Here is a 26,672-nt window from a genome sequence, read left to right as displayed (position 1 = left end):
CGAACTAAGATACGCAGCTTCAGCTACGTTATTCACGTAGCTGAAGTCAAACTATCTTTGTTCGAATTTACCACGGGTCCACACGCGGCAGGCAGGCTCCCCCATCGACTCCGCGTACTCCTCTCGCGGAGCAGGAGTACCGGCGTCGATGGCAAGCATTTCCGGGATCGATTTACCACGTCTAGACAAGACGCAATAAATCGATCCCAGAAGATCGCTTGCTTACCGCCGGACCCGGAGGAAAGTATAGATGTACCCTAAGGGTAGGTCTACACTTACCCAGTAGTTCGGCGGCGAGCGATCGAACTTCTGGTTCGACTTATCGCGTCTTGTCTGGATGCGATAAGTCGAACCCGGAAATGCTCGCCGTCAACTGCGGTACTCCAGCTAGATGAGAGGAGTACCGCGGAGTTGACGGGGGGAGCCTGCCTGCCGCATGTGGACCGAGGTAAGTTCGAACTAAGGTACTTCGAACTTCAGCTACGTTATTCACGTAGCTGAAGTTGCGTACCATAATTCGAATTAGGGAGTTAGTGTAGACCTGGCCTTAGAAAAGAGCCTGGATGGGAGTTCAATTTTTCCTGCTTGTTTAACCTTAAATGTTAGGCCTGTAAAGTCTTGTGTTTCTGGTTTTATTGGAGGACTTCTGTGAGGTCTGTTGTTTATGGTGAGCTTTCTCTGCTTAATGGACAAGGTTGGGGTGTAAAATCATGAAAGGCCCCCTTTGTCCAAAATGTGAAAGGGGGCGGGGAGGAGAACAAGCTTTGAACAATGAATATATCCTTTCCTTTTGATTACTGAATTTTCACCCTGGGCTCAGGGTGTCACTATTTTACTTCTTCCTGTCAGTCTTCCATCAAAGACTGGATCTGAGTTTCTCATGTAAACAGAAAAAAATCTGAAAACCTTTTCAGGCTAGCTTTTTACGTAAAAGCCCAACTTTGGATATTTAAGTAATACTGTTAAGGCTGTATATGTTTTCAACAGCTACTTTCCAAGAGAGGGTAATGTGGTCTAATTTCTCTGTATAGTACATGTAAAATGTACCTTTCAAGGTCAGATATGTAGGAGGAATGTGGCATGACAGTTTTTTTCTGCAGAAGCAACTCAAAATCCCTACTTACCGTTATAGAATCATAGCATATCAGGGTTGGAAGGGACCTCAGGAGGAAAAGCAGGAAAGTCCTAAGGAAGGAGATTCCACCACTTCCCTAGGTAACCCATTCCAGTGCTTCACCACCCTCCTAGTGCAAAAGTTTTTCCTAATATCCAACCTAAACCTCCCCCACTGCAACTTGAGACCATTACTCCTTGTTCTGTCATCTGGTACCACTGAGAACAGTCTAGATCGATCCTCTTTGGAACCCCCTTTCAGGTAGTTGAAAGCAGCTATCAAATCCCCCCCTCATTCTTCTCTTCTGCAGACTAAACAATCCCAGTTCCCTCAACCTCTCCTCATAAGTCATGTGCTCCAGCCCCCTAATAATTTTTGTTGCTCTCTGCTGTACTCTTTCCAATTTTTCCACATCCTTCTTGTAGTGTGGGGCCCAAAACTGGACAGAGTACTCCAGATGAGGCCTCACCAGTGTCGAACAGAGGGGAATGATCACGTCCCTCGATCTGCTGGCAATGCCCCTACTTATACAGCCCAAAATGCCGTTAGCCTTCTTGGCAACAAGGGCACACTGTCAACTCAGATCCAGCTTCTCGTCCACTGTAACCCCTAGGTCCTTTTCTGCAGATTTATGTTTGAGTCTGCAGAAGTTGGCCATGGCAATTTATTACAGGTCTCTATGTAGCTAGAAAGCAATTCAGAATCTGTATTGCAAGAAATATTATCTGAGTCCCCTCCCTTTCTGTGGTGAAGTACTGCAGTAGTGTTTATTTAAAAAAAAAAATCACTTGGAGTAACATGGGTAATCCTGTACTTTAAAAGGCATAAATTGCTTCTTTGCTTTAAAACAGTAAGATAGCTTTCTTTGTCAAATACAGCATATTTGATTTGTATAGAACTGTTGATATTCCAAAAATCCTTATTTTAGTAAATTGGTTGTGGCCTGTGTGTGCACTGAAGTTTATTGTAAATAATTATAACTAACAGTTCGAGAATATCTTACTAACAATTTGTACTGCAAAAATATTTTACAGGAAATGGCAAAATGCTTGTATACCCGAGTAAAAGTTTTTGTAATGGAAGTAAAGGAGATCTTGGTTTCAATAGACTTACTCAGCACACTTTTTTAGAACTAAATACAGTAAACTATTTTCAAAGAACCAAACTCTGATCATTGTGGGATCCCTAGCTTCAGTTATAATTCTGGAAAAACAAGCAGTAAAAAATGTTGAGGTTTAAGCTTGAAAACTTGCCACAAAACTTAAACTGATCCACAAGTCTGCACAGGAATTAAAACAAATTCCTGCTGCAAAGTTGGGTTTGTACAACTGAAACTTACATGGTATCCTACTTTGAGTTATTACTTCAGATCACAAAATACTAAGGTTATTTCAGTATGAGAGATTGGTTTTGGGATATTTAATTGTCCGGTTTCCTGGTTAAAATCTTATCTAGGCTGAAAACTAACTTGCATCTCACTGTTGCATGAGCTGTTTGGCTCATGAGAGATTAGTGGATATCTGTCCATATTACAGAAACAATCAGCAAAATTGGCATCCTTTATGGTGATCTTATCAGAGGTCAAATATGGAAGGGAATTGCAGTCCATAGTACAATATTAATTCAAAATTATTCTATTTGAATTTTTGGAAGCGATTTTATACATTCGGTGTTGTGTGTCCCCACTAAAGCGCGTGAATTCGTCGGAGTACGTTCACAGTACCGAGGCTAGCATCGAATGTCAGAGTGGTGCACTGTGGGTAGCTTTCCTGCAGTCCCCGCTGCCCATTGGAATTCTGGGTTAAGCTCCCAGTGCATGATGGGGGCAAAAACATTCTCGCGGGTGTTTCTGGGTGTGTCGTCACTCGCTCCTCCCTCCGTGAAAGCTACGGCAGATGCCATGCTGCCCGCAGACGGTGCAGTACGGTGCACTGCCTGTCTCCTGGTACTATGAATCCACCTTGCACGTCCTCTCTTCTTTCTATCTACTCTTTTATCAAACCATTTCCCACCTTTTTTGGCTATCGTGAACTGAGCCGCACAGCTTCCGCCGCAAACTCTGCTCTCCTGCCTCCGTGAAAGCTACAGAAGACAACCATTTCCTGCCTTTTATCAGCCATCTTGAACCGAACAGCTCTCCTACATTTCCCGCCCTTTTTCCAGGATTACCCATGCAGGAGCCATAGCACGGCAAGCATGGAGCCTGCGCAGATCTCAGCAGCAGTTTTGATCATTGTAAATACCTCACGTATTATCCAGCAGTATGTGCAGTACCTGCAAAACCTGCCGAGGAAGTGACAACAGCGCGATGACTATGCTGATGAGGACATGGACACAGATGTTCCTAGAAGCATGGCATGTGGCGATTGGGAGATCATGGTGGTGTTGGGCCAGGTTCATGCTGTGGAACGCCGATTCTGGGTCCGGGAAACAAGCACAGACTGGTGGGACCGTATAGTGTTGCAGATCTGGGATGATTCCCAGTGGCTGCAAAACTTTCGTATGCGTAGGGCCACTTTCATGGAACTTTGTGACTTGCTGTCCCTTGCCCTGAAGCGCAAAGATACCAAAATGAGAGCAGCTGTCACAGTTGAGAAGCGAATGGCCATAGCACAGTGGAAGCTTGCAAAGCCTGACAGCTACCGGTCAGTCAGGAATCAGTTTGGAATGGGCAAATCTACTGTGGGGGCTGCTGTGCCCCAGCTGCTATCAAAGGTAGTGACTTTGGGAAATGTCAGACCATTGTGGATGGCTTTAATGCGCTGGGGTTCCCTAACTGCAGCGGGGCGATAGGGATATGCATTTAGTCTATCTTGGCCCCGGCACACCAGGGCGGCCAGTACGTAAACCGCAAGGGGTACTTTTCCATGGTGCTCCAAGCTCTGGTGGATCAGAAGGGACGTTTCACCTACATCGACGTGGGGTGGCAGGGAAAGGTGCATGACGCTCGCATCTTAAGGAACTCTGGTCTGTTTGAACAGCTGCAGGAAGGGACTTACTTCCCAAACCAGAAAATTACTGTTGGGGATGTTGAAATGCCTATAGTTATCCTCGGGGACCCAGCCTACCCCTTAATGCCATGGCTCGTGAAGCCGTACACAGGCACCCTGGACAGTAGTAAGGAGCAGTTCAACTATAGGCTGAACAAGTGCAGAATGGTGGTAGAATGTGCTTTTGGACATTTGAAGGGCGCTGGCGCAGTTTACTGACTCGGTTAGATCTCAGCACAACCAATATTCCAATTGTAATTGCTGCTTGTTGTTTGCTCCTGTCATAACTATAAAGGGAAGGGTAACAGCTGTCCTGTGTACAGTACTATAAAATCCCTCCTGGCCAGAGACTCCAAAATCCTTTTCCCTGTAAAGGGTTAAGAAGCTCAGGTAACCTGGCTGGCATCTGACCTAAAGGACGAATAAGGGGACAAGATACTTTCAAATCTTGGGGGCGGGGGGGAAGGCTTTTGTTTGTGTTCTTTGTTTGGGAGTGTGTTCGTTCTCGGGACTGAGAGGGACCAGACATCAATCCAGGTTCTCCACATCTTTCTAAACAAGTCTCTCCTATTTCAAACTTGTAAGTAAATAGCAAGGCAAGGCGTGTTAGTTTTCCTTTGTTTTCTCAACTTGTAAATGTACCTTTTACTAGAGTGTTTATCTTTGTTTGCTGTACTTTGAACCTGAGACTAGAGGGGAGTCCTCTGAGCTCTTTAAGTTTGATTACCCTGTAAGGTTAATTTCCATACTGATTTTACAGAGATGATTTTTACCTTTTTCTTTAATTAAAAACCTTCTTTTTAAGAACCTGATTGATTTTTCCTTGTTCAAGATCCAAGGGGTTTGGATCTTGATTCACCAGGAGTTGGTGGGAGGAAGGAGGGGAATGGTTAATTTCTCCTTGTTTTAAGATCCAAGGGGTTTGGATTTGTATTCACCAGGGATTTGGTGAAGGTTTTTCAAGGTTTCCCAGGAATGGAATCCATTGAAATGGTGGCAGCCGAACCAGAGCTAAGCTGGTAGTTAAGCTTAGAAGTTTTCATGCAGGCCCCTACATTTGTACCCTAAAGTTCAAAGTGGGGATCCAGCCTTGACAGCTCCACAATATCTGTGAGAGTAAGGGGGAGACGTTTATGGCGGGGTTGGAGGTTGAGGCAACTCGCCTGGCTGCCAATTTCGCACAGCCAGACAACGGCGATTAGAAGAGCACAGCAGGGCGAGCTGCGCATCAGAGAAGCTTTGAAAGCCAGTTTCATGACTGGCCAGGATATGGTGTGACAGTTGTGTTTTGTTAGAAGTTACCCACTAAATATATATATAAAAAATATGAAATAAAGTCACAATTGTTTAAAAACCGTTCTTTATTTATTGCACAACACGTTGAGAGAAATCAGAAGGTAGACTGGGGAAGGGGGGGTAGTATTGGGTTAGGGGTGTGGAGGAGGAGGGAAGGACAAGTCCAGAAACCAAATCAAAAGTTCGCATATGCCAGCGTTCTGCTGCTTGGGCGATCCTCTGGGGTTGAGTATGTGGGTCCCCGTAGCCTCTCCCCTCGTGTTCTTGGGCGTCTGGGTGAGGAGGCTATGGAACTTGGGGAGGAGGGAGGGCGGTTATACGGGGGCTGCAGTGGCAGTCTGGTCTTGCTGCCTTTCCTGCATTTGATCCACCATACAGTGCAGCATGTCAGTGTCAGTTTGCTCCCCTATGAGCTTGACCATAGCATCCTGCCTGCTCTCATCACACGGCGTTCTGCTTCTTCCTCATTCATTTCAATGCTTTCAAACTGCTGGGCCCCCTTTCCCATAGCAAGCAATGCCTGGTGGGTTTGCCATATAAGAGGAGGGGCCTGCGGGCTCTCTGGGATGATTGCTTCACACAACACCCCCCCCCCCACACACACACACACCGTTTGGCTCTGAGCAGGGATGAGCCCTTTAAACTAAATGCGAGCAGCCCCCCCCCCCCCCCCCCCCCCCCCCGGCTGCGTGGCCCTGATCACTCTCACTCACTCAGGGGGCCACTGACTCAGGGGGAAGGCTATTGGCTCCAGTGTTAAGAATAGTTTCTGGCTAGGGGGGGAAAACGGATTCCCCACTTGGCACCTATGCACTGTCCTCCTCCTCTTCGTCCTCCAAAAACTCAGCCTCCTCGCTCTGTGCAACTCGCCCCCCCCTTGCAAGTGTCGACGGACAGTGGTTGGGTAGTGGTGGCGTCACCCCCCCCCCCCCCCATAACTGCATGCAGCTCACAGTAGAAGCGGAATGTATTGGGCTGTGACCCAGAATGCCCGTTCGCCTCCCTGGCTTTTTGGTACACTTGCCTGAGCTCCTTGATTTTTGTATGACATTGCTCTGTGTCCCTGGAGTAGCCTCTTTGTCATGGTCCTGGAGACTTTAGTGTATATATTTGCATTCCCCTTTTTTTGAATGTAGTTTTGCCATAACAGATTTGTCTCCCCAACATGCAATTAAATCCAGTGTCTCCCATTTGGACCATGCTGGAGCTCGTCTGTGAATCCGGGACTGTATGATATATGGACTCTGCATAGTCGCCTGTGATGGTGGACTGTGCTGATGGTCACCTGTGCTGGTGGTGACCAAACAGGAAATGAAATTCAAAAGTTCCCGGGGCTTTTCCTGCCCCCCTGGCTAGTGCATTGGAGTTGAGTGTTGTCCAGAGCGGTCACAAGGGAGCATTCTGGGATAGCTCTCAGAGGCCAATAACGTCTAATTGCATCCACAATACCTTTAACCCGGGATTGCGATCTCGATTTAAGCACTACTCCACTTGCTGAGGTGGAGTACAGAAATTGGATTAAAGAGCCCTTTAAATCGAAAAAAAAAATGGTTTGGTTGTGTGGACGGAATCTTTTAATTAAAAAAAAAAAAAAAAAAAAAAAAAAAAACTCGGCTAATTCCGAAATAACCGACTAGTGTAGACCAGGCCTTACACATCTCCAGTATAGGATTGAGGCAAGTAGGGTGGCAGGATAGGAAATTGTGCATACTGCTATAGAGGCGGTTTTCAAGCTTATTTTGTGGCGACCCAGTTGAAGAAAATTGTTGATGCCCGTGACCCAATGGAGCTGGGGATGAGGGGTGTGGGAGGGGCTCAGGATTGGGGGGTGAGGGCTGTGAAGTGGGGATGGGAATGAAGGGTTCAGGGTGTGGGAGGGGGCTCTGGGCTGGGGCAGGGAGTTGGGGTGTGGGAGGGGTTCAGGGCTCTGGGCTGGGGGTGCAGGCTCTGAGGTGGGTCTGGGGATGAGGGGTTTGGGGTGTGTGTGGGGGGGGGGGGGGCTCAGGTCTGGAGCAGGAGGATTGGGGTGTGAAGTTACCTCGGGTGGCTCCCGGTTAGTGGTGCAATGGCGGTGCTGAGGCAGGCTTCCTGCCTGTCCTGCCACCGTGGACCGTGCTGCGCCCTGGAAGCGGACAGCAGCAGGTCCGGCTCCTAGGCGGAGGTGCGCAGGAGGCTCCGTCCGGCTCTCACCTGCAGGCACTGCCCGCCTTTCTTCACCCCCCTTCCAGCCAATGGGAGTGTGGAGCCGGTGCTCGGGGTGGGGGTAGCACATGGAGCCCTGGGGCCCCCCGCCTACGAGCCGGACCTGCTGGTGGCCACTTCCGGGGCGCAGCGTGGTGTCAGAATAGATGGGGACTAGCTTGCCTTAACCAGGCAGCACTGCCGACAGGACTTTTAATGGCCCAGTCCGCAGTGCTGACCAGAGCCGCCACGACCCAGTGCCTTACATTCTGCAACCCAGTACTGGGTCGCAACCCACAGTTTGGAAACCCCTGTGCTATGGGATGTGGTGTTTTTGATCAGGACTATAGAATGAAAAAAAAATTACAATAAAGTTCAGTTTGTAACACTTTCAAAGAAAATATTCCAAATGTAAACACGGGCAAGACTGTGTCTTAGTATAATTCTGCAGACGCTTCCATGTTGCCATTGCTGCTTTGAGGCTCATAGCTATCTCAACTTCATTCTGATGCTGCTTGAGACTACAACCTATTGGGCATTTGTGAAACCATCAACCATGAAAACTTAACCTTGCTGCCATATTGGCGGGGGGGGGGGGGGAAGAACTACATGGGGCTTTGACTTCAATAGGAAGAAAGGCGTGCTAATGTATTAGCGAATGCGTAACTTAACAAGAGGTAAAATCTTAGTGGTGGCAAGGCAGTTCATAGTTAATGAGTTAGTAGGTGAAGTTAAAACTAAAGCTCCCTCATAATCTTTGCTCCTGAAAGTTAGCAGATAGACTTAAAATGAAGGCATTGATAGGCTGGGGGCACAAGAGTATATAATCTGTGATCCTGCCCCACCTCCTCTGCTCTCTATACACCCACCTACCCTTCTCATTACACCGTTGGATAAAAATAAGGCTGCTTCTTCCATGCAGCCTGGGTTCTATCAGCAGGAGCGTGGAGAGTACAGGAGAGACTGTCTTCCCTGCTCTCGGTTTTGGTGCCTGGCACCACAGCAACCCATTGGTGCCAGAAGGAACAATTCTAGGGAAAGTCCTGTTCTCTGCCCCTGCAGTCCTGTGCTGGAACATGTACTATGCAGACAAGTTCTCCTGAGATGCTATCTATCGAACTCTTAAGTCTACTGAGCATTTGCAAACACATTTTCAAAGGCTCATAACTTGGGTGAATTTTCATGGAGACAGCATAAAGCTCTTGTCCCAACCATGAGGCAGACTTCTTCCTTTCCAAGTTCCAGTCCTTGCTCCAAAGCATGGATGGGCTAGAGCTTCTGAATGAAATGGTTGTGAGAACTATTGTATTTTCCCCTAATTTTGTTTTTGGAAATTGCTTGCCCATTTTAGCTGAAACTTTATTTTTAAAGTGCCTTGCATGGTGACAGGTTTCAGAATGGTAGGTGTGTTAGTCTGTATCAGCAAAAACAACAACGAGTACTGTGGCACCTTAGAAACTAACACATTTATTTGGGCATAAGCTTTCATGGGCTAAAACCCACTTCATCAGATGCAGGGAGTGGAAAATACAGTAGACAGGGGTGTGTGTGTGTGTGTGTGTGTGTGTACACACTACATGCAAAGATGGGAGTTGGCTTACCAAGTGTGTGTGTGTGTGTGCGTGTGTGTGGTGGGGGGGGGGGGGAGTCAGTGCTAATGAGACAATTCAAGTGGAAGTGGGCTATTCTCAATAGTAGAATACTCCTCCTGAAGGTCAAAACAACAGATTGGACTTCTACATAGAGTGCTTTCGCCGACGTGCACAGGCTGAAATTGTGGAAAAGCAGCATCACTTGCCCCAAAACCTCAGCCGTGCAGAACACAACGCTATCCACAGCCTCAGAAACAACTCTGACATCATAATCAAAAAGGCTGACAAAGGAGGTGCTGTTGTCATCATGAGTAGGTCAGAATATGAACAAGAAGCTGCTAGGCAACTCTCTTAACACCACATTCTATAGGCTATTATTCTCTGATCCCACTGAAGGTTACCAAAAGAAACTACACCATCTGCTCAAGAAACTCCCTGAAGGAGCACAGGAACAAATCTACACAGACACAACCCTAGAGCCCCAAGATCCGTAAACCTGGGAATCCTGGATGCTCCATCTCTGGCATTAGCCAGACAATCCGGCTGGCAGGGTGCCATGTTGACTCTCTCCTCAGGCCCTACGCTACCAGTATTTCCAGCTATCTTCGAGACACCACTGACTTCCTGAGGAAACTGCAATCCATTGGTGGTCTTCCAGAAAACATCATCCTAGCCACTATGGATGTAGAAGCCCTCTACACCAACATTCCACACAAAGATGGACTACAAGCTGTCAGGAACAGTATCCCCGATAATGTCACAGCAAACCTGGTGTCTGAACTTTGTGACTTTGTCCTCACCCACAACTATTTCAGATTTGGGGACAATTTATACCTTCAAGTCAGCAGCACTGCTGTGGGTACCCGCATGGCACCACAGTATGCCAACAATTTTATGGCTGACTTAGAACGCTTCCTCAGCGCTCGTCTCCTAAAGCCCCTACTCTACTTGCGCTACATTGATGACATCATTATCATCTGAAGCCGTGGGAAAGAAGCCTTTGAGGAATTCCACCAGGATTTCAACAACCTCAGCCTGAACCAGTCTGTTGCCAGCCCAGAGGGCCCGAGGGGGGCAACAGTGGCTTCTTTGCCCGGTGTGCATAGACACACGAGGGTGGAGAAGCAAACCAAGTTTATTCGAGATCTCAAAGTCACTCAGGAGACCAGCATTTCTCAAATCAGAAGCGCAACAAATACAAGCAAGTTTCCCATTTTATATTCCAAGCTGTTTTGTGTAAGCTTTTATTCTGTTTCCCCCTCTCCCCGTCCCTTCCCAACAGCAGTTACAGTAGGCACTACATTGTGGCATGTTAGAAAAGTTCCCGTCCGCATGTTTATCTTTGGCCTTGTAGGCCTCGACGTAGTAGACTTCCCCCTCCCTCTCCTCCTTCCTTATCACTACTGCTTTTGCTAGTGTAAGCGAAACTGCAGCTGTGTGCTAAAAAAGCTGACCATTACATATTCTGCTTTTAGGCTGGTTAAAGTTCACAAGATGGAGTTACTGTGGCTCACTTAGACCCAGAGCAGGGGGGTTTCATCGGCACTTATGGCATTCCACACCCCCTCCCCCCCCGAGTTACCTGGTAGCTATGCCTAGTGACATCAACAAGTCCACACAAGAGATCCACTTCCTGGGCGCTACAGTGCAAATAAGTGATGGTCACATAAACACCACCCTATACTTACCTATATGCCTCCAGCTTTCATCCAGACCACATCACACAATCCATTGTCTACAGTCAAGTTCTAAGATACAGCCGCATTTGCTCCAATCTGTTAGACAGAGACAAACACCTACAGGATCTCTATCAAGCGTTCTTAAAACTACAGTACCCGCCTGGAGAAGTGAAGAAACAGATTGACAGAGCCAGGCGGGTACCCAGAAGTCACTTACTACAGGACCGGCCCAACAAAGTAACACAATGTCACTAGCTGTCAACTTCAGCCCCCAACTAAAACCTCTCTAGTGCATCATCAAGGATCTACAACCTATCCTGAAGGATGATCCCTCACTCTCACAGACCTTGGGAGACAGGCCAGTCCTCGCTTACAGACAGCCCCCCAACCTGAAGCAAATACTCATTAGGAACTACACACCACACAACAAAAACACTAACCCAGGAACCTATCCCTGCAACAAACCCTGTTGCCAACTCTGTCCGCATATCCGTTCAAGGGACACCATCATAGGACCTAACCACATCAGCCACGCCATTAGGGGCTTATTCACTTGCACATCTACCAATGTGATATATGCTATTGTGCAAGCAATGCTCCTCTGCCATGTACATTGGCCAAACTGGACAGTCTATACGCAAAAGAATAAATGGATACAAATCAGACGTCAAGAATTACAACATTCAAAACCAGTCTGAGAACTCTTCAGTATCCCTGGACACTCAATAACAGACTTAAAAATTGGCAGTTCTTCAACAAAAAAAATTAAAAAAACAGTCTACAATGAGAAACTGCAGAACTGGAATTAATTTGCAAACCGGACACCATCAAATTAGGCCTGAATAAAGACGGAGTGGATGGGTCACTACAGAAATTAATTTTCCCCATACTAATTTCCCCCTGTTGTTACTCACATATTCTTGTCAACTATTTGAAATGGGCCACCCTGATTACATTGCCTTCATTACCACTACAAAAGTGATTTTTTTTCTCCCTTGGTATTCTACTGTTGAGAATAGCCCACTTCCACTTTAATTGAATTGTCTCATTAGCACTGTTTCTTCCCCCTCCCCCTCCTGGTAAGGCAACTCCCATCTTTTCATGTACTGAGTGAGTATATATACGTGTCTACTGTATTTTCCATTCCATGAATCTGATGAAGTGGGTTTTAGCCCATGAAAGCTTATGCCCAAATAAATTTGTTAGTCTCTAAGGTGCCACAAGTACTCCTCGTTTTTAATTTTTATTTTTTTTTGCCTCAGGCAGAGAGCCAGCATGGGGAAACTTCATCTTAGCTAGTTAAAATTTAGCTAAGTTTTAAGCAACTGAAAACAGGGTCTTAAAGTGGGAAGCATTTGCCAACTATAACCATAGGTAGCACTATCAGCTCCAGCTATAATTTGTTAGATTGTGGTAGTTGCAAGAGCCCAAAGGTCCAGCTGGATTAGTACTGTACTACAGTATACTTGAAACAGGATTGACAGTGAATTAATGCTGAGGTTAATGGCCATTTAGGTAGGACAATAGGTTCAAACTATGCAATTCAGGGGGGGTTACACTGAAAAATCAATTGCTTCTATGTTAACAAATAACTCTGCAATCAAAATGCAACCTATTTCTCTTGGAAATTGGCCATACCTTTCTGAAATGTAAGTATCCTTAGTGGTATTTGGCATCAGTCTCTATAGGTACCTGAACTTAAGCATGTGGAAAATGCAATGAACATGCCTAGTACACTACAAGTACTATTTGTGCTGCAGTTAAAGCTGAGCTGCACGTTTTATTAAACATTCATGGTAATGGTCTTATAAATGAACATTCTTTAGGGGTGCAATTTGAGAAACAGTAAAGTCTTAATCACTTTACTTGCACAGTACTAGGTTTTAGGAAGAAATGTCAATTGTGAAACATAGAATCATACTTTAAAGTTGCTTTTTAAATAAGTATCCAAACCTAGTCTGCTCTGGCTAGTTAGTTCAAACAAGTTAAATCTAGAACAGACTTATGGGGGGTGCATGGCTCAGTACTGATAAGTGGATGGTAAGTCTTGTTTAAGTCACTGAATTTGGGCCCCGGTTACTGGTGGTCAGATGTTGCTCTCTCATAGCTTCCAGAGTGCAGTCACCACTTGCTTCTCCGCTGTGAATGCAGCTCTCATTCTGGTGTCTGGGGCAAGCTTGGCACACAGATTCGGATATGAAAAGCCACATTTCTGCAAGTTCTGCAGCCACTGCCCGTGGGATTCCAACTCTGAAGGCTGTGTCCCTCAGCAGGCTGTCCTCCGATAAATTGTCATGTCTCCCATTGTTGTGGTGCTTCCTGTGATCTGCAAATACAGGAAAATCATGTGTCCTGTGTTTGCAGCATTCATGAGAATAGTGTTCCGGTCTGTGGGCTCTGTGCCTCAGTCAGAGATGGGAGACAGCAAAAATTCTATGTGGGTTAGTGGGATTTAAAAAAAAAAGTCCATAAAAATATGGGATATGGATGGCATGATGGGATGGAGAACGTAGCTTCCAGAGATCCCTGGGTCAGTCATTTCTTTCTAACACATACCAAAATCGTCTCAAAAGACATTGTACTGGAATGCAGTGTGGTGATACACTAGGATACCTACCCATGGTGCACCACACTTTGCATCAACACCTCTGCTCTGAAAGAAAACGTACACCCTAGCTTATTGCTTACACATAGCACTTATATTTATTACAAAAACAAGAACAAATCTTAGATGCTCACGATAGCAACTAAAAATATTGGCAACATGATTACATATATGCGTAGCACAGACATAAGCTGCCAAATATGCTTGTGCCTGAGTAATATAGAAACCTCAGCAGCTGTATGCTGATGTAACTCACCAAAGTTTGTAGTGTAGATATGGTCTAAGTCAGTGGGAGATAAAGATCCTCTGCAAGGTGCGGAGTTCCCTTAAGACAGTTACGTTGCTTCTGGGCTACGGTTTTTGAGTGACTTAGTCACCTATGTGCAGTAGCTTAATGGCTTTCTTCACTTTGTGTACACTGCTAAATGAATATTTAAACAAAAGCAGGCACTCTAGTCTAAAACATGGAATCCAGGTTGGATAAATTAAGTTTAGGTCACAGTTTTATTTAACATAGTGCAGAATGTCGTCATTGTCTTCAAAATATCCAAAATGTATGTGACATCAAGCAGATTTGGCCAGTGCGAGGTTTCCTGTACAGAAGCTCTTATGCAGTGTGATACTTTTGTCCTTGGGCTCTTGCTAGCTGGTACTTACTGAAACCATTTTCAGTTCTGTATGGTTAGTACCATATACTGTGCAGGTGCACAGAAACACTTCTGCTAGTTTTTATTGCATTAGAAATCAGAGAAGATGCATGAGAATTTTTAAGCTTTCTCTCAACTTTCATGGATATGTCTAGGGTCCTATCAAAGTCATGGTCCATTTTGGTCAATTTCACGGTCATAGGATTTAAAAAAAAAAAAATTCATGACTTCAGCTATTTAAATCTGAAATTTCACGGTATTATAATTATAGGGGTTCTGACCCAAAAAGGAGTTGTGGGGTGTGGTTGCAAGGTTATTGTAGAGGGGGTTACAGTACTGCTGTCTTCAGAGCTGGGCAGCTGGAGAGCGGTGGCTGCTGGCTGGGATTCCAACTCTGAAGGCAGAGCTGCCACCAGCAGCACAGAAGTAAGGATGGCATGGAATGGTATTAGCACCCTTACTTCTGCACTACTGCTGGCAGGGCGCTGCTTTCAGAGCTGGGTGCCTGGCCAACAGTCACCACTCTCTGTCCACCCAGCTCTGAAGGTAGTGCGTGGGTAAGGGTGGTAATACCCTGATCCACCTAAAATAACCTTGTGACCCGCCCTGCAACTCCCTTTTGGGTCAGGATCACCAATTTGAGAAATGCTGATCTGTCCCTGTTCTCCCCCCCCACCCCCCGTGAAATCTGTATAGTATACGGCAAAAGCGCACACAAGACAAGATTTCACAGAGGGAGACCAGATTTCACAGTCCGTGATGCGTTTTTCATGGCTGTGAATTTGGTAGGGCAATGTCGCAACGATTAAGTGGGGAGGGAAGATTTAATACACTTAAACCATGTTAAAGTTGGGACCTGGCTAACACATCAGACTTTTGACAAAGATTATCTGTCTTGGGCTGTATCTCCTATAATTTAGAGCATGGAATACCATCCAATTAGGGCTGTTGATGAATTGCAGTTAACGCCTGCTATTAATTTTTTGAGTTCATCACAATTTAAAAAAACTAATCACGGTTAATCGCAGCTTTAATAGCATTGTTAAACAATAGAATACCAATTGCAATTTATTAAATATTTTTGGATGCTTTTCTACATTTTTAAATATATTGATTTCAGTTACAAGATAGGATACAAAGTGTACAGTGCTCACTTTATTTTTATTAAAAATGTTTGCACTGTAAAAATGATAAAAGAAATAGTATTTTTTCAGTTCACCTCATACGAGTTTTGTAGTGCATTCTCTTTATGGTGAAAGTGCAACTTACAAATATTTATTATTATTATTAATTATTTTGGTTACATAACTGCACTCAAAAACAAAGCAATGCAAAACTGTAGAGCCTACAAGTACACTCAGTCCTACTTCTTGATCAGCCAATTGCTAAGACAAACCAGTTTGTTTACATTTACGGGAGATAATGCCACCCCCTTCTTATTTACAGTGTCACCTGAAAGTGAGAACAGGCATTCGCATGGCACTTCTGTAGCTGGTATTGCAAGGTATTTATGTGCCAGATATGCTAAACATTTGTATGCCCCTTCATGCTTTGGCCACTGTTCCAGGGGACATGCTTCCATACTGATGACGCTCATTTAAAAAAAAAATGAATTAATTTTAAATTTGTGACTGAACTCCTTGGGGGGAGAATTGTATGTCTCCGGCTCTATTTTACCTGAATTCTGCCATATATTTCATTTAATGGCAGTCTTGGATGATGACCCAGCACGTGTTGTTAGTTTCACTGTAGTTTTGACAAAATGCAAAGAAGTTCTAAAGATAGAGCACTCGACCCAAGGTTTAAGAATCTGAAGTACCTTCCAAAATCTGAGAGGGATGAGGTGTGGAGCATGCTTTCAGAAGTTTTAAAAGAGCAACACTGATGCGGAAACTACAGAACCCAAATCACCAAAAAAGAAAATCAACTGTCTGCTGGTGGCATCTGACTTGGATAATGAAAATGAACATGTGTCTGTTTGTACTGCTTTGGATCATTATCGAGCAGAACCCATCATCAGCGTGGGGACACATCCTCTGGAATGGGGGTTGAAGCATGAAGGGACATATGAATCTTCAGAGCATCTGGCACGTAAATATCTTGCGATACCGGCTACAACAGTGCCATGCGAATGCCTGTTCTCACTTTCAGGTGACATTGTAAACAAGAAGCGGGCAGCATTATCTCCCGCAAATGTGAACACACTTGTTTCTCTGAGCAATTGGCTGAACAAGAAGTAGTGTGAAAGTGTTTCCTGATGAGTATTAACTCCTTTCTTGATATCAGTTTCTCTTGTTTATGATCACTGCTTCTGGTGTCCAGAAAGATCTCTTAATAAACTCCATAAAACTGATTTCAGGGTTATGTTTGTAACATGACAGGCTGAATTAACTCTCGTGAAGTCCTTAAAGGGGAAACTTCCTGGGTTACCTTTACAGATCTTTTCCAGACTATTCAAATGGAGGCAGGGACCTCCTGCGGAATGAGTCTTTGATCCTTCAACAGCTGCAACTCCCTTGGGATCTGTAGGAGTCCAGGTTCATCTCAGAAACCCTGTGCCTCCATGCCATATGGGGTGTTTGGCTTTTTTCCTTGCTCTGACTTCCTGGTAACATGGTTCCAGTGAAGCTGTGCTACCAAAGACTGTCCCCAGGAAGTGGGCTGTAGCCCACGAAAGCTTGTGTTCTGATAAACTTGTTAGTCTCTAAGGTGCCACAAATACTCCTGTTAGTTTTGGTTAAGTGAACGTCTACGTGCTCACTTGTAAATCTGTCCTCCCTCCACACCACCCTTTCTCTCCCCAAAGAAGGGAACTAAAAGCGCCTTGTGTCAGCACGTTGGATCCCTTTAACTTTTCCTCAGTTACCTTTCTTCATGGCAGCTGCAGTTTGGATGGAAGATAGTTCTCTACAACTATCTCAATTTGGTCAGAAATGTCTTACTGACCCAAAGCTATTCCTTCTCCCTTCCAAGGAGTCCTAGTTTTTGGGAGTGTATAAAATCTGGATAGAATAAGAAATCTGTTTTTGATCTACCATTAGAAAAACTTACTGAATAAACAAGCAGTTCTGTTCCCTTCAGTACAATCTCTGTAGTATTTGAGCACCTGAAGCTAGTGGTAGTGGGCTTCTCTAGAGAGTTCTTGAAAGGGCATTTAAAAAGCGATCAGATTTTGAGCTTGTCAGACTTTGTACAGATTTCCAAGCATATTACGATATAGTCAGGGTGGAGCAATTTAAATCAAGGTGATTCAGGTAGTTTTTAAAGTTCCATCTTAGCTTGAAATTATGTTGTTACAATTTTAGACTAGTTCACTATACAATTTTAGGTACACTAAGTGTCTCATTTCAGTGTTACTAGTTGGCATCTCTGAATTTTCCAAAACTGCCATGAGGTGAACAACATAATCTAATTACTTCTGTGAGAAACCTACTTCTGTATATCCAAAATCTTGTTGATTCTTGTGTGAAATGGCACGTGATAAACCCCCACATGCTAGAAAACGACATGTCAGACACTAACATCTGATTGTAGTTGAGTTCTCAGATTTGAACATTTCAATAGCTTCAGCTGTTGAACATGAATTCCTTCTGTAGAATCAAGTTCTGTTTCTACTAGTTTTTATATTTGAAGGAACTCCTCAGCAAATTGTTCAGTATATTGTTAGCTTCTAGCAAATGATCAGTATCATGTTCTAATTTATATTAACTATTTGTTTCTCTCTAAGCACCTCACCATAAGCATCTCCCATGAATTAAACGGTGTTTCAATCTTATCTACGACCAAGGAGCAGGCTTGCGGTTTAACTAACGAGCATGTGTCTGTCTCTCTCCTGTGGTCGTTTTTCTTCTAGCATGGAGTTACAAGTTCTTGGTTAATCCTGAAACAAATTTTTAGGCAATCTGCAAAAGCATTCCACTTTCCTACTTGAGACATGACAAATATACAGCTGTATTTGGTAGCTGCAAAGTGGCTGTTGCAAAATAAGTTAATCATGTGGGCCCTGATCCCACAACTGGGTTCATGAAGGCCTCATTGGTATCAGTGGGACTCTGTGTCCTCTCGGGCTCACCCGCATACATTACATCACAGGATCAAGGGCAGGCAATAGATGATGTGATTTGTTTCCCTTAAAAGTCTTTAGCCAGTAACTTCTGGAATATATGCAGAAAGCCATGCATACTTACACTAATTTTCTTTCAAAACTTTCTCAGCTATATTAGCTGCATTCCATCACAAAACTAGTCACACTTACCTCTTCTGACTTTTTGTTATTAGCGATTGCAGTTGATATCGCTAGTCACTTTTATATTAATGTATTATAGATAAACAGCTCCCTTGGGAGTTACTGTAGTACATAGTTAGACTTGTGAATGCTGCACTGCCTGTCTATGCTCATATGCACGTACACCTTTACCCCAATATAACGCAACCCGATATAACACAAATTTGGATATAACGCGGTTAAGCAGTGCTCCGGGGGAGAGGGGCTGCGCGCTCCGGCGGATCAAAGCAAGTTCGATATAATGCGGTTTCACCTATAACGCGGTAAGATTTTTTTTTTTGGCTCCCGAGGACAGCGTTATATCGGGGTAAAGGTGTACTTGCCTGACAGTTTCTGAAGATGGTTAAGGTCTGTCCTTATGAAGGATATTTATATTGATGTAATGACACTGGCTGTATATTGGTTTAGCACTAGAGGTTTGCACTAGTGTAGATATTAGTAAGCAACACTGATATAAATATTGCAAATGTAGTCAGGCTCAGTCTCCTTTTTAAAATATTTCAAGATGCCTAGCCACAGCAACTCAGGAGAACTGGCTGCATCATTTCATGTTTCTTGACCTGTGAATGTTCAGTGTAATGGAAGTTGGTGGTAACGAAAAGCAGATAACCTGGCTATATTGGAAGTTCCTGATGGAGTTTTGGTGTTCTCAGAGAGTGTTAATGGGACCCTAGAACTTACTTGGTTTAGATGGATACATTAAATGATGCTCCTTAATAGGAAACCACATAAATAGAAAGTCTACAGATAATTAGGAAGACAGATTGCTAACCTGAATGTCTCTTGCTTTAAGAGACAAAGTGAGAAGCAGGGAAGAACTAGCAACATGTAAACAAAAATCTGATTAAGTAAACACTTTAAAGAAATCAGTGCTAAATGACTTTATGCACCCTGACTTTGGTACAGTTTATAAAATCTCTCTGCAGATATATTAATGACTTTCACAAAATACAGCTTGACTGTGCTAACTAGTTGCCTGACAACTCTGAAGAGCTCTGCATAAGCTCAAAAGCTTGTCTCTCACCAACAGCAGTTGATCCAATAAAAGATACTACCTCACCCACCTTGTCTATCAGTCTGAGGCAGTAGTGCCAGTCAGATGTAAGCAGAATTCTGACAGAGTACTACTGAACTATAAGTCCTACCCCATGCTTCACAAATTTCTTAAAATTGGGCAGTTGGCTTTCATGGACCACCTTCCCTCCAGTCAATCATCTCAGGACTGACATTCTTATGAGTTATAAAAATCAGTATGGACATGGGATTTTCTGTAAATTTTAATATAGAATAGTATCTGGAAACTAAACCACCATGTGACCAGGACTGTCCAGATCACCACCATTTGTTCTACAGACAACGGCTCAGGATCCTCAGTCCTTTGTAAACCAAATCTAGTGTGCTTTTTGGGACTTGTGCTTCACTTGAATGCTTAAGAGCTTCTGGCTCTCTCCAGGATACTTGCCTCTGTTTCATGCTCTTGTATGCTTTGACTTTAGCTCCTAACTATCTACATAGGGCATTTCAAGATTTGTATAATCTTAGTCCAAATCATAGCAATTTGTGGGCTGCAGTAAGAGCGTTGTGGTACTGAATGAGACAGTTTGAGTGAGTCCAGATGGCATCTGCCACTCATGGCCTGTCTTGGTGAATGCAGTTTGGTTTTTGGCGCTCCCCCCAGGAGAAAAGGTATTGAAGGAAACTGAATGTTTCTAGTACCAAGCACACAGCATCAGGTGGCTGCCACTAAGCTGGTGGTGTCCAGTACCTAACCGCTGGATCTGGCCACTTAATGTATTATGAGCCATGTGACAGATTCAGCAGAATCTGGGCTCTTGTCAGAAGGTGGTTGACCTGGCATACCTCTGGACCAGAATTCTACAGCTGCTATTCTCACTAGAATTGAAGCACCAGAAGTCTTTTTCCCTTTCCTTGCGGCTAACATACCTGTAAAAAGACGGTTGGAACTATATTGTTGCACAGTAACCAGAAGCCAGTTTTTTATGAAGGGTGGTAGCTTGCTTGAGGTGCAAGATTGTTTTTAAGGGCGGGGGGGGGGAATTACGGTACTAGAACCCTGCAGATACACAGAAGAAACACTTCTGAAATGTTGTACTAAAATTTCATTTGTTTTAAAATGTTCCGTGACTTGTTTTAATGTCTAGTACTTGGAGCATAAAAGTTCTCACTGCTATAGAATTTTTTCAGGACAGACCAACACTGGAACTGCTTGGAACTGAATAATGTGGTATAGTTGTAGCTGTGTTAGTCCTAGAATATTAGTGAGGAAAAAGTGGGCGAGGTAATATCGTTTATTGGGCCGTATCTCCACTGCTACAGGGATCAAGCCCCCCCCCAATACACCTTTCAAGATCTATGGATCCTACACATGCCTATCACAACATGTGGTGTACCTCATCCAGTGCACTAACCCTCTTTCCCCCCCCCCCCCCCCAATAACAACTATGTGGCTGAAACCAAACAATTGCTACACTCTTGAATGAACCTGCACGGGAAAATAAGATGATAAACACCCCATCACCTCTGGGTGAATGCTTCTCACAAAATGATCATTCTATTTCATTATCCTGTCCTCAAAAGAAACCTGGACAACACTTCCAAAAGATGAGCCTGGGAGCTTAAATTCGTTACTCTTCTAGACACTAAAAATCATGGACTGAACACAGAGTGGATTTATGGCTTTTTACAACAATCTGTAACCCACTGGTCCCCTCTTTTTGTCCGGTGACTGCAGAGGTTGTAACTGCCCACTGGATGTTGAATGGTGCCTTTACAATATATGTTAACTACTTATGCTAAATATTCTGTTTCATCTTGCATTTTACTGTGATTTTGGGAGTACCTTTCCCAGATCTGAAGAAGAGCGCTCTGTGGCTCAAAAGCTTCTCTCAGCGGAAGTTGGTCCAATGAAAGATATTTCCGCACCCACTTTGTCTCTCAAAACTGAATAAAGAATTTCAGAAATATTAAGTAGAATCTTTCTAAGGGGACACCACTTCAGCTGAATCATGAACAGCACTTTTAGAGCGCTTTTAATTAAGCAAGCCCTGTTTTTTTTAAAAAAAAAAAAAAACCTTGGAGAACAAATGAAACCAGTGTGGTGCCATTTTTTTCTTATAAAACTTTAGATTACTACTTGAACTAAAACTGAATTAAACACTTTTCCTTTATACATCTGAGGAAAGGTGCTTTTAATATTAATAGGATTACATGGAAGTAACGTTACTGAAACTTATGAAGTGGCTTACTTTCAGTTAAAAGGGCTATCTTTTCAAGTGTGCATTGAACAGACTTACTACAAGGACAGTTGATGCAGTTTGTAGCTGTAAAAGCAGTCATTTGGAATGAGAAGAAGTGCCTTGCTCTTTGCTGAATTCTAGTTGAACTGAATTATGGTAATGTAACTAGCTCAATGAACACTCAGATGGACCCAATACTCCAGCTGAGGCCTCACTCCTGTTAACACACCACAGAATATTAGCCTTTTTTACAAATATATCGCATCATTACTCGCATTTAATTTGTGATCCATTATAACCCCCAGATCCTTTTTAGCAGTACTACCACCTAGCCAGTTACTCCTCATTTTGTAGTAGTGCATTTGATTATTATTATTATTATTTTCCTCCTTTAAGTGCCGAACTTTGCACTTGTGATTGTTGAATTTTATCTTGTTCATATCAGGCCAATTCTCCAGTTGATCAAGACTGTTCTGAATTGTAATCCTGTCCTCTAAAGTGCTTGCAATTCCTCAGCTTGATGTCATCCACATGTTATAAGTGTACTCTCCAGTCCATTATCCAAGTCCATTAATGCAAATACTAAATAATACTAAACCCAGGACAGATCCTTGTGGGACCCAACTGGATACGCCCTCCCAGTTTGACAGTGAACCATTAATATAACTCTGAGTGTGGTCTCTTTCAACCAGTTGTACACCCACTTTATTATAATTTCATCTAGATCACATTTTTCTAGTTTGAGACTGTCATGTAGGACTATATTAAAAAAAGCCTTACTAAAATCAAGATATGTTGCATCTACTGCTTCCCCTTATTCTCTAGGCCAATAACCCTGTTAAAGAAGGAAATGAGATTGGTTTGGCATGATTTGTTCTTGGTAAATCCATGCTGGCTATTCCTTAAAATGCTGTTATCCTGTAGATGCTTAAATTTATCGTTTAATAATTTGAATATGGATAGATACTGGAACAAAGTTAGGCTGACTGGTTTATAATTCCCAGGCCCTTGTTGCTATCTTTTTTTATTTTATTTTATTTTTTTAAAGAGAGGTTCTGTTTGCACATCTCCAGTCCTTTGGGAACTCCTCCATGAATTCTCAAAGATAATTGCTAATGGTTCCAAGATTGCTTCAGTTAATTCCTTAAGTACCATAGGGTGAATTTCTCAGGCTCTGCAGACTTGAATACATTAACTTATTTAAATGCTTTCCCCCCCCCCCCCCCCCATTCTGGCTTGAGTTTCTTCCCCTTTGTTAATATTATATTAATTGCGTTAAGCATCTAGTAACAACTGACTTGAAGTGAAAACTAAGGCGAAATAGGTATTAAACACCTCTTTCCTTTTGTTACTGGCTCTCCTTCCCTGCTAAGTAGAGGACCTACACTTCCTTCATCTTACTCTTAATGTATTTATAGAAGCTCCTCTTACTGCCTTTTATGTCCCCTTAGTAGGTGTAACTAAGGCTATGGCTACACTTGCAGATGTAGAGCACCGGGAGTTAAACCAGCCCTCGGAGACACAAGCAGGGAAAGCTGCTATGTGTTTACACTGTCAGCTGCAAGCACAGTGGCGTGGCCACATTAGCAGCTCTTGCAACCCCACAGAGAGCAGTGTATTGTGGTAGCTATCCCAGTGTGCAAATGGCTGCAGCGTGCTTTTCAAATGGGATGTGTATGACAGGGAGTGTGTTGTGTGTATGTTGGGGGAGAGACTGTGTTTTGGGGGGCAGAGAGTGTCACGTGCTGTCTAAGTTCAAACAGCGGCAGGGGGAAACCCCGACATCATCCCCCCCCCAACACCCCTCCCACGCCCCTCTCTCACATGCACACGCCTGCCGCAGCAGCAGTAGCATTCCACAATAATGGTTTGCTTTGTGTCCCGGAGCAGATAAGCATGCCGGCTGTCAGAAATGGAGCTTTGAAAGGGGATATCTGCAGCAGAGTTCAAAACAATGACCAGAGTGACCACTTGACTTCAAGGGATTATGGGATGTTTCTGGAGGCCAGTCACAGTGCAGTAATGCAACAGGTCACCCACACTGACACGCGGGCGTTTCAGCCAGGGCGCAGCAAGCTCTATGCTTCTTGTGGTGGTGGATTACCAGGGGCGTTCTCTAAGTGCCTTGCCAGTGTGGATACCTCAGGAGTTAGGGCGCCTGTGGCTGATTTAATGTGCTCTAGCTTGCAAGTGTAGCCAAGCCCTAGGAGCACTTGCAGCGACTGAAGTGGGGCACTGAGAGCTGTGGGGGGTTCACAGCCACTGTTGGAAGACAGGATACTGGGCTAGATGAACCATTGGTCTGATCCAGTATGGCCGTTCTTGTATTCTTTGCTTCCCTTCAAAGAGAAGTGGGGGAAGAGTACTAATCCCACCTCTTGTTTAGTTTTCTAGCATTTCGTATGCTCCTAAAAGATTAAAATTCTGATGTAGGATAATTTTTTTTTTATTTCCCCAACTCACTGGAAGAAGTCCAATGAGGGTAGTGTCCTAAGCCCTGCCTGTCTCACAGAGATAGACACCTAAGTCCAGGCTGCAGGGAGGCACCTATCTCTGCGAATGATCCATGAATGGGAATCCCTCTCCTGGAGATGGATGGAACTTGTTTTCTGTGGGAATGAGTTAGGCACCTGCCTCACTCCACACACACTGTGGGGAGGAGGTGCCTTCTCTCCGCCCTCCCTTACAACTTTTAGCCCAGTGCTTAGAGTGTTGCCTGGGATGTGGGGGACCCAGGTGTTCTTCTCCCCCCGCCTCATTCTACTGGAGGGGGAGAAGGAGACACAGAGGTAGGACTCGAACGGGTGTGCTCTAACCATTGAGATATGGGATATTCTAATGTGGAGTTCCCTCAGTCTCTTCTTTCGAAGCTGTTCCGCTATGGATACATAATGAAAGAGTGATGGGATCAATGCGACTGGACCCTGTGTCTGCCATCTTTCAAGTGAATGCCCTAACTATTGGACTAGAATCATACTCATGCTCTCGCTCTGGCTGAGTGACTGTTCTGCTGTGGATGAATAGTTTAATAGTCACTGACCAGAGAGAGTGACATTTCATGATGGTGGTTAGGGTATCTACCAGGGAGGTGGGAGACCCAGGGTCTAGTTATCTTGCTGCAGTCACTCCTTTATTTATCCACAGTGGAACAGCTGCAACCGTAGAATTTGAGTGAGTCCCACATCAGAATATCCCATAGCTTTGTGGTTAGAACACTCCTGCCAGCAACTGAGGCAGAAGAATGCTTCTCTTCCCGCAGTTTATGGATCGCTCTGGAGCTTAGATAGATGTGTCTGGGTGCCTAGAGAATCAACATTGAGAATGCCCAGTGATGCCTATAGAACATTTTTACCTTGAAAACTTAGATGCCGAGTTTAGGTGCCTACAGGACTGGGCAGAAGTTTCGTGGATTGCAGTAGAGCCTAAATATGGGATTTAGGCATCTAAATCTAAGGCTTGGTCTACACTACCCCCCTAATTCGAACTAAGGTACGCAACTTCAGCTACGTGAATAACGTAGCTGAAGTCGAAGTACCTTAGTTCGAACTTACCTTGGTCCACACTCGGCAGGCAGGCTCCCCCGTCGACTCCGCGGTACTCCTCTCGCCGAGCTGGAGTACCGCAGTCGACGGCGAGCACTTCCGGGTTTGACTTATCGCGTCCAGACTAGACGCGATAAGTCGAACCCAGAAGTTCGATTGCCAGCCGCCGAACTAGCGGGTAAGTGTAGCCAAGGCCTAAGACTTAAGTGCCTTTGTGGCTTGGAGGCCATAGTTCTTAACTGGCAAGTTAACAAGACTTGCTTGCTAAATAAACCCATACGTTTAACCCCTTCTGGTCTTAAACCTGGAGTAGCAAGCTTTCTTTCCTAAATCCAATTTGTGGGTGCTCTTGATACAGATGAGTTCTTTATAGAAATCTGAAGGCCTAAGATAGGTAATTGCATTCTTTCTCTAATTATCTCACATAATAAGTATTTCTGTTTTTGTTTCAAAAGGTAAACCTATTTTTGTGTTCAATTTTATTTTTAACCCTTTTGTGGCTGTCTGGATATTTTAGAAAACTGATAGTAAAAGATTATTTAAGTCTAAAATATTGATTTGCTGCTTTGAAAAGATTGGGAAAGGGTGAATTGTGATGTTGTACACAATAGAGTGGTTGTCAGTAAAACTTGATTTCCCACACTTAACCACATAATGGTATTGGAGGCAGTGTAGTTGTGATCTGCATTCTCAGTGGACCATCTCAGATTTAAAATTTTTATTAAAGCTAATGTTAAAATTATATAATACACAGATTGAGAAAAGTGTGTGTTCATTTGGGTATAGTGCTAGATTAAATACAAATACAAAGTTTGTTTTTAAAAGTCATGATACGTTAGTACATAATCAGCAATAATTCAAATTTAGGTGAATAAATTTAAGACCGTTTAGATATTTAGTGTCCAAGTATTCGGGTACATCATTCATGAAAAGTTGTACAGAGATTTGGTTGTGGAAAGCAAAATATATCAATGAGTGAAGACTGTCCCTCATACGGCCACAGGCACCAACTTTCCTTGGTGCTGGTGGGTGCTCGTGCCCGCCCCGACTCCGCTCCCTCCCTGCCCCATTGGACCCCTCCCCAAATCCCCAGCCCCGCCTCTTCCCTGAGCACGCCTCTTCCTTCCCCTCCCTCCCACCGCTTGCCGCGTGAAAAGCTGTTTCATGGCGCAAGCACTGGGAGGGAGGGGGAAGAAGCTGGACTCTCCGGCGCACTTAGGGGAGGAGGTGAGCTGGGGTGGGGGGGTGGCACGGGGAGCACCCACCAATTTTTCTCTGTGGGTGCTCCAGCCCCGGAGCACCCATGGAGTCGGCGCCTATGCATACAGTAAGGCCCAAATCATGCAAAGATGCATATGTATAGTTTTTATGCCTGTGAGTAATCTCATTGGGTGAAATTTTGGTCCCATTGAACTTAAGGGTTTTACTGTTCACTTCTAGCAAGAAACCGACAAAAACAATGACCACATAGAAGTCATTTAATT

The 26,672-nt window shown here is 44.2% G+C and overlaps 1 protein-coding gene across 3 annotated transcripts in view; it reads left to right on the top strand.

The window, feature by feature from the left end:
- Positions 1-26,672, top strand: part of UHRF2 (ubiquitin like with PHD and ring finger domains 2) — a 172,753-nt gene that overhangs the window by 4,963 nt on the left and 141,118 nt on the right. The window lies entirely within an intron of this gene.

This window comes from Chrysemys picta, chromosome 6 (assembly GCF_011386835.1).
Source record: "Chrysemys picta bellii isolate R12L10 chromosome 6, ASM1138683v2, whole genome shotgun sequence".
Lineage (NCBI taxonomy): Eukaryota > Metazoa > Chordata > Testudines > Emydidae > Chrysemys > Chrysemys picta.
Note: the sequence above shows the minus strand (reverse complement) of the source record. Positions and strands in the feature narration are given on the sequence as shown.